This window comes from Acipenser ruthenus, chromosome 8 (assembly GCF_902713425.1).
Source record: "Acipenser ruthenus chromosome 8, fAciRut3.2 maternal haplotype, whole genome shotgun sequence".
Lineage (NCBI taxonomy): Eukaryota > Metazoa > Chordata > Actinopteri > Acipenseriformes > Acipenseridae > Acipenser > Acipenser ruthenus.
The window spans coordinates 30,704,412-30,713,148 of NC_081196.1; positions in this window are offsets into that span (position 1 = coordinate 30,704,412).

The following is an 8,737-nucleotide window of genomic DNA, read 5'->3' on the forward strand; positions in this document are numbered from 1 at the left end:
TGCTCCCTGCCTCTGCTTCACTCTATCCACTATGACTTTCTCTGCTATGCCAGTTCTCTCCTCTCCTCTCGTGCTCACAAAATCTCTCATCAGCACCACTCTAACACTTACAACCTGATCTCCATACCCCTCCTCACCCCTCCTGCTCTCTCTCCAGTGCCCTTTTGAACTGCCAGTCAGCCGGTAACAAGGCTGACTTCATCTTTGCCTATGCCTCTCATCTCTCTCTTGACTTTCTGGCCCTTTCAGAAAAATGGGTCACCCTCGTAAACACTGCTACCCTAGCTGCTCTCTCCTCTCTCTATGTCCTCTCTCACTCTCCCACGCTCCTCAGGACTTGACGGGGAAACTGGATTCTTACTTTCTCCATCCTGAAACTTCTCGATACTCTCTGCTCTCTCCTCCATCTCTGTCAGCACTGTTGAGTTTCACACCATAGAATTGCATTCTCTCTGCCATCTGCTTCTTATTGTTCTCTATCGCCCCCCTGGTCCACCTGTTCATTTCCTTGATGAGCTTGACTTCTTCCTCTCTTTTGTCGCCATCTCTATTCCTATAATTTTGTTAGGCAATGTTATCATTCCTCTCTCCAACTCTCCCCCTCACCTCCTACTCACAAAGCTGGCTGCCAGCTGGACCTGATTTTCTCCATAAACTGCTCTCCTCCCTCCCGTACTATCACCACCTCTCCTTCTCAGACCACTTCTTCATCTCTTTTTTACTTCTTTTACCCTCTCTCCCATCCACCTCTTCCCACTTCTCACCACAATCTCTGCTCCCTTTCCCCAATCACCTTTACTTCCTCTGCTTTCTCCCTTCTTCCCCCTATTGACTCATTCTCCCAACTTTCAGCAGACCCAGCCACCATGACTCTTTCTTCTCTCACCGCAGCTCTTGACTCCTTCTGTTCTATTGTCTCCCGCCCTGCTCACTCCTCCCCATCCCCAGCCCTAGCTATCATCTACACTCATCTCATTCTGTAATGAGCTGCACACTGCTGAACAGAAAGGAAGAGATCCAAGCTACCCTCTGACTTAGACCACTACTGCTTCCTCCTCTCCTAGTTCTCGACAGCCCTCACCTCTGCCAAACTCCTACTATCAATCTGCAAACTCAATACTATCATCCTGTCCTCCACTAACAACCCCCCACCCCCTCCCCAATCCTCATCCTTCACACCTGATGACTTTGCCACCTTCTGCTCCAAAGTAGAAGACATTCAGAAGCTATTCTCCAGACCATCTTCTCCTTCCCACTCCCCACCTAAACACATCCCAACTTTCTGCCCCCCCCCCCCCCCCCCAATTTTTAACTTTCACACTTCGACCTGACTTGGACTTTTGCTCCTCCTGGATTCCAGGCTATCTACTTGCGCCCTGGACCCACTTCCTACTCGCTCCTTCCTATCCATCGCCCTTCTTCCTTTTATCTCCTCTCTCATTAACACCTCCCTGCTCTCTGGCTGCTTTGCCTCAGCCTTCAAAACTGCTTGAGTCACCCCCATTGTTAAGAAACCTTCTCTTCCTCCACCCAGAACTATCACCCTGTCTCTCTCCTCCAGTTTCTCTCTAAAACTCTCAAGCAAGTTGTCCACCACCAGCTGGCATCCTTCCTCACCGATACCACTCTGCTTGACCCTCTTCAATCCAGGTTCCATCCTGCACACTCCACGGAAACCGCCCTCCTCTCTGTAACTGACTCTCTGCTCTCTGCTTGGGCTGCCTCCATCTCCATACTAATTCTCCTTGACCCCTCCTCTACCTTTGACACTGTATCATGCACGTAGGTTACTAAATATTTTTAATTACTAAAACTTTTTCTTATGTTTTATTTTGCTAATACATTTTAGGACCTAACGGTAACTTAAATACTGAAACTTACACAAATACATGAACCTGCACTCAAATTTTATTCTTTTACATATTTTACAAACAGTTCACATACCATGTTCGCTTTTGTGTACGATGTACCTAAACTAAAGAACAGCTCCATGTAAGTAGAAGATTTTTTATTGAGGTTTTATTTAGGCCATTGGAAATACCCACGAAGCGACATAGTCCACCGCTGGGATAATAAAGCCTGAAGGCTAGCAGACCACAGATGGAATTCTGAGCAAACCACATTACTCATAGAATATTGAGGAACATGTTTATATTCATTAGCAATAAAAACTAGTGCTGCAAAAAAAACGTGTTTTTAACATGTCAATTTTCTAATAGCAATAGAACCCTATAAGAGGGACATTTAAGGGTCCTTACCAGACGGTAAAGCCAGCTTCTTCGGGTTCTATTGCTTAAATAATTTACGTGATTGGTGGATTCAAGCCCAGCCATTTGAGATTGGCAAAAAATAGCTTGCATTGGCTAAAATGCTTGGTGGAATTTGGCTTGTTTTTTTTGTATATTGTGTGAAAAGGACCTGAAAGGAGAACTAACTTTATAACCAGAGGTTAGAACCTTGGTGAGCACTTTAAGAAACAGAATTTATAGCCGTACCATTTTCAACATGGAGCTTGAACTAATTATTATTTTTAATTTTTGGTGTTATTTTGCAAAAAGTACATGCATAGTACAACAAAAAGACAGCATATAACACAGAACACAAGACATACCAAACCCTCCAATTTCATTAAAAGCATGTGTCACTGCTAAATAGCACCAATTATGTTAGAACTCTTGAAATGGTTTCTTATTTCAAATTACAGCAATATTTCAGATTGCAGAGAAGCATTCTATTATTAGACCTGCCCATTCTTGTCATCGTTTAGAATATTGATTTAACCTTCTCTCATGAAATCACACAACACGATTGTAAAAAGTCAATATATCACACACTCAGTTTCCTACAAAAATTAATTACTGTCATATATACTGTATAACAACAACTTTGCTTGTTTTTTATTTTTCTTTATGAGAAAAATAAAAAACAAAAACTTCATATCTTTTGTAACAAGCCTTTACTGCAGTGTACTGTAACAGATTACACTATGTAACACAATTTTTGTTCCTGGGTAGTAAGTGTTATTTCCTAATTGCTTATGCCTCAAAAGTATAGAAAATGGCTATTATTCCCCACAAACTTTGCTTTTGTGACCAGGACAGTGATATTTTGAAATTTACCTATTTCCAATGAGAAAACGGGCGAATTTGTGTCTTTTCGTTCACATAAAGTCAGAAAAAAACAACATATGAATCCAAATTAACATGTATTTGTACTAAAGTAATACAAAAATGACTACAAAAGATTTAGAAGTGAGTAGTTTTTCGAGATTTACGATTATACTGTAAATCACTTTCACGAATCAGCCCCCAAATGTAGTCTCCCATCATGTTCTCGTTATACTGTCCTTGGTAGCGGCGTTCAAAGTCCAGTATATCCTGGTGGAAGCGCTCGCCTTGCTCCTCCGAGTACGCTCCCATGTTCTCCTTGAATTTATCAAGATGAGCATCAAGGATATGGACTTTGAGGGACATCCTACAGCCCATTGTGCCGTAGTTCTTCACCAGAGTCTCAACCAGCTCCACATAGTTTTCGGCCTTGTGATTGCCCAGGAAGCCCCGAACCACTGCGACAAAGCTGTTCCAAGCCGCTTTCTCCTTACTAGTGAGCTTCTTGGGGAATTCATTGCACTCCAGGATCTTCTTTATCTGTGGTCCGACGAAGACACCGGCTTTGACCTTTGCCTCAGACAGCTTAGTTAAGAAGTCTTGAAGGTACTTGAAGGCTGCCGACTCCTTATCTAGAGCTCTGACAAATTGTTTCATAAAGCCCAATTTGATGTGCAGTGGTGGCATCAGCACCTTCCGGGGGTCCCAGCTGTACTCTTCATACTTCAAGGCGTCCAGCAAGGTCTTGATGCTGTTGTAATCCTCTTTGAGGTGCACCGAGTGAGCCAGGGGAAGAGATGGGTACTTGTTACCATTATGGAGCAGCACGGCTTTGAGGCTCCTGGATGAGCTGTCAGTGAAGGACAGCAAGTTTGAACGCCGTACCGTATCTTCAAGAGACTTCAGCAGTGAAGATGCCATTTGTGATGTAACCTTGTGCATCTACAGCAGTGTGGAGTAGTGGTTAGGGCTCAGGACTCTTGACCGGAGGGTTGTGGGTTCAGTCCCCAGTGGGGGACACTGCTGTTGTACCCTTGAGCAAGGTACTTTACCTAGATTGCTCCAGTAAAAACCCAACTGTATAAATGGGTAATTGTATGTAAAAATAATGTGATATCTGTATAATGTGATGTCTGTATAATGTGAAATAATGTATAATGTGATATCTTGTAACAATTGTAAGTCGCCCCCGGATAGGGGCGTCTGCTAAGAAATAAATAATAATGATAATAACTAAAGGTCAAGAAATTATTTATTAAAAACTGAGATCTGCTCTTTGACAAAACAGAAAAAAATAAAATAAATAAGCATACAATATATGGATTTAGATATCTCTTCATTCAGTATGTTTTTTTTTATGTGACACCATTTATTTATTATTATTATTATTATTATTATTATTATTATTATTATTATTATTATTTATTTCTTAGCAGACGCCCTTATCGAGGGCGACTTACAATTGGAAGCAAATACATTAAGTGTTACAATACAAGTAATACAATACAAGAGCAGGAAATACAATAACTTTTGTTCAAGCAAAGTACAAGTGTGACAAACCACAATTCAATAATACAGCAGATAATAGTGATAGTTACATCAGGATATGATTAAATACAAAATACTACAGGTTAAACACTTGGCAGATTACAGTATTCTGAAGTACAGGATTAAATGCAGTAAAATAGGGGGGAGATAAGAGCAAAATAAAGCACATTTAAATGAAGGGTGATAGTGTCCCAGGATACAAACAGAGGAGTTCTACAGATGCTGTTTGAAGAGGTGGGTCTTAAGAAGGCACCGGAATGTGGTCATGGACTGGGCAGTCCTGACATCTGTAGGATGGTCATTCCACCACTGCGGAGCAACGGTGGAGAAGGAGCAGGCTCTGGAGGCAGGGGAGCGTAGCGGAGGTAGAGCCAGTCTTCTAGTGCAGGCAGAGCGGAGAGGTCGAGTGGGGGTGTAGGGAGAGATGAGGGTCTGGAGGTAGCTGAGTGCAGTCTGGTCAAGGCATCTGTAGGCTAGTACAAGAGTCTTGAACTGGATGCGAGCGGTGATCGGGAGCCAGTGGAGTGAGCGGAGTAGTGGAGTAGCATGGGCGAAGCGAGGCAGCGAGAACACCAGGCGGGCAGCAGAGTTCTGGATGAGCTGGAGCGGACGGGTGGCGGACGCAGGGAGGCCAGCCAGGAGGGAGTTGCAGTAGTCTAGGCGGGAGAGTACCAGGGCCTGGACCAGGAGCTGGGTAGCGTAGTTGGTGAGGAAGGGTCGGATTCTTCGGATGTTGCTCAGGAAGAATCGGCAAGTGCGTGCCAGAGTGGAGATGTGCTGGGAATAAGAGAGGCAGGGGTCCAGGGTGACTCCGAGGTTCTTATCGGAGGAAGAGGGAGAGAGTGTGGTAGATTCCAGAGGAACAGAGATAGAGAGATCAGAGGAGGGGGAGGAGGAGGGAAAGAAAAGGAGGTCAGATTTAGAGAGGTTGAGTTTGAGGTGATGCGAGTGCATCCAGGAGGAAATAGCAGACAGACAGGTAGAGATACGGGAGGAGATGGTGGAGTCAGAGGTGGGGAAGGAGAGGAAAATCTGAGCATCATCAGCATAGAAATGGTATGAGAAACCATAGGATGCGATGAGGGGGCCCAGGGAGCGGGTGTAGAGAGAGAATAGGAGAGGACCCAAGACTGACCCTTGGGGGACTCCAGTTAAGAGTGAGTGAGGTGTGGAGGTTGCTTCACGCCAGGTTACCTGGTAAGTGCGGTTGGAGAGGTAGGAGAAGAACCAGGCCAGAGCAGTGCCAGAGATCCCCAGGTCAGCAAGAGATGATAGCAGAATAGAGTGATCAACAGTGTCAAAGGCAGCAGAGAGGTCGAGGAGAATTAGGACAGAGGAGAGAGAGGCAGCTCGGGCACACTTAAGTGAGTTGGTGACAGACAGGAGGGCGGTTTCAGTGGAGTGAGCAGAGCGGAAGCCAGATTGGAGAGGGTCAAGCAGAGTGGTTGGACAGGAAAGCAGAGAGCTGGCGGTGTACAGTCCGCTCGAGGGTTTTGGAGAGGAAGGGTAGGAGGGAGACAGGACGGTAGCTCTGGAGGGAGGTGGGGTCGAGGGTAGGTTTTTTGAGAAGGGGAGTGATGGAGGCTTTTTTGAAGGCAGAGGGAAAGATACCAGAAAGTAGAGAGGTGTTGAGGAGGGAGGAGATGAAGGGAGTAGAGCAGGAGCAGCAGCTTGAAAGAGGTGATTGGGGAGGGGGTCCAAGGCACACGTGGTGGGTGTGTGACCCTGGAGCAGGGAGGAGAGGTCAGAGTCTGAGAGGGGCAAGAAGGTGGAGAAGGAGGGCGAGTTAGTAGGGGATGTAGTGGGTGTAGGGGTTGGAGCAGTTGGGGGTGTGGGGGAGGGAGAGGTGTTAAAGAGTTTGCGGATATCTTAGATTTTAGAAGAGAAGAAGGAGGTGAAGTCATCAGGGGAGATAGAGGAGGGAGGAGGAGGGGGGGAGGGTTTAGGAGGGAGGGGAAGGTAGAGAATAGTTTACGTGGGTTGTTAGTGGAGGCTTGGATTACAGATTGGAAATAAGCACATTTAGCAGAGGAGAGAGTAGAGGAGAAGGAGGAGAGGAGAGTGCAGTAAAGGTCTAGGGCAGCAGGGAGTTTGGTTCTCTTCCATTTCTTTTCAGCAGATCGCAGTGCGATTCTTGCCGAGCGGAGCGCCGAGGAGAGCCAGGGATGGGGAGGGGAGGGGCGAGCAGGTCGGGAGGTGAGGGGACAGAGGGAGTCAAGGGAGGAGGTGAGTGAGGAGAAGAGGGTGGAGGTAGCAGAGTCTACAGAGAGTTGTGAAAAGGAGTCGATAGGAGGGAGGTGAGAGAGAGCAGTGGAGGCAAGGACAGAGGGAGAGAGAGATCGGAGGTTACGACGAGAGGTGACAGTGGGGGTAGGAGGAGCAGGGAGAGGGGGGAGAGACAGAGAAAAAGAGATGAAATAGTGATCAGAGAGGTCCAGGGGGGTGACAGAGAGGGTGGAGGGGCAGCAGGCCCTGGAGAAGGTGAGGTCCAGTTGACGGCCAGCTTTGTGGGTAGGAGGGGACGGAGAGAGACAGAAGTCGAAGAAGTGGAGGAGAGGGAGGAATCCAGCAGAGTGGCTGGGGTTGGAGAGATGGATGTTGAAGTCACCCAACAGGACAGTCGGGGTAGACAGAGAGGGGAGGGAGGAGAGTAGATAGTTGAGTTCATCCAGAAAGTGAGTGAGAGGCCCAGGGGGGCGATACAGAACAATGAGCAGGAGTTGACAGGGAGAGGTTAGTTGGACTGCATGAAATCCAAAGGTATTGACAGAGAGTGAGGAGAGATCGGAGGGGACAGAAAAGAGTAAGGAGGGAGAGAGGAGAAGACCCGTCCCACCTCCCCGTCCAGTGAGACGCGGGGTATGGGACAGGATGTAGAGAGAGGACAGGGCAGCAGGAGTAACAGTGTTATCAGGGGACAGCCAGGTTTCAGTGAGAGCAAGGAAATCGAGCACCAGAGAGTGTGCGGGAGGGGGGGAGAGGCAGAGGGATGAGGTTAGAGGGGTTGGAGCAGCGGCGGAGGGAGGGCAGAGGACGAGGGCGAGAGGACAGAACAGGGATGTGAGAGACAGTCATAGCAGGACAGGCAGGACAAAAGGCACAGTAGGAGCAGTGGGGTGGAGGGTACAGACCTGACTAGTAGATAGCTTCTTCTAGAGCCCCGTTAGGTTTGGATCTAGTCGAACAGCGTCACAGTGCAGGCCTCCCCTTGTTGGACTCCCACAGCTAGACTCCCGGCTCTTTTGTTGAGGCTCTTCGGTTTGCTGGCGCAGAGATAAGCTGCTTGATTAAATGTTACACCTGCTTGGCAAGAACCAACTAAACTGTGTGGAAACCAATCAAATTGCAAAATCAACTGCTAATCAATCTAGCCACTCACCTGGTACTAATCACACACTAACTCAGCCAATTCAAACACCACCTTACAATGTCACTAAATGTAGTTAGTTAAAATAACTTGAAGCAGGAACTTATCTATCTGCCACTGTCCCTGGTTACCTGTAGACTTTTTATTTTTATTTATTTTTTTATTTATTTTAATTTTTTATTGTTGTCTTGTTTCCTCCCAATTTTTTTTAAACTGCTTCTGTTTGCACATGGTGTAACCAATCAGCATGAAACCTGGCAGGTATCACCGCGTATAGATTACAGTTATGATGCAAAAAAAAAAAAATGCATCAACCAAGATGGCAGCCTGATGCATTTTTTGGAAAAAAAATTCAAAATCTTCTTCTTGGGAACCGGTGATCTGATTGATCTGAAACTTCACATACGTCATCAGCAACCAAGCCTGCTTCAGATTTGCAAAGCAGAAGTTGCTGCAATAAATTTTACTATCAAAATGGCTGCCACCAAATTTGCTCAAACGTGCCCCAACATCAAACAGCTTCTGTTTGCAAACCATTTAACCAACTAACTCCTAACTTGGTAGGCGTCGTCCTGGGGACAATGGATTTCAAATACGGCAAAATTGTGTTCTTTTCGTAAAATAAGATGGCAGCCAGACCTACGTTTCGTTGTTAAATTTAAAACCGCTTCAGTTGAGCACAGTTTAGTTGATTCAATACAATTGACTTTTTCAA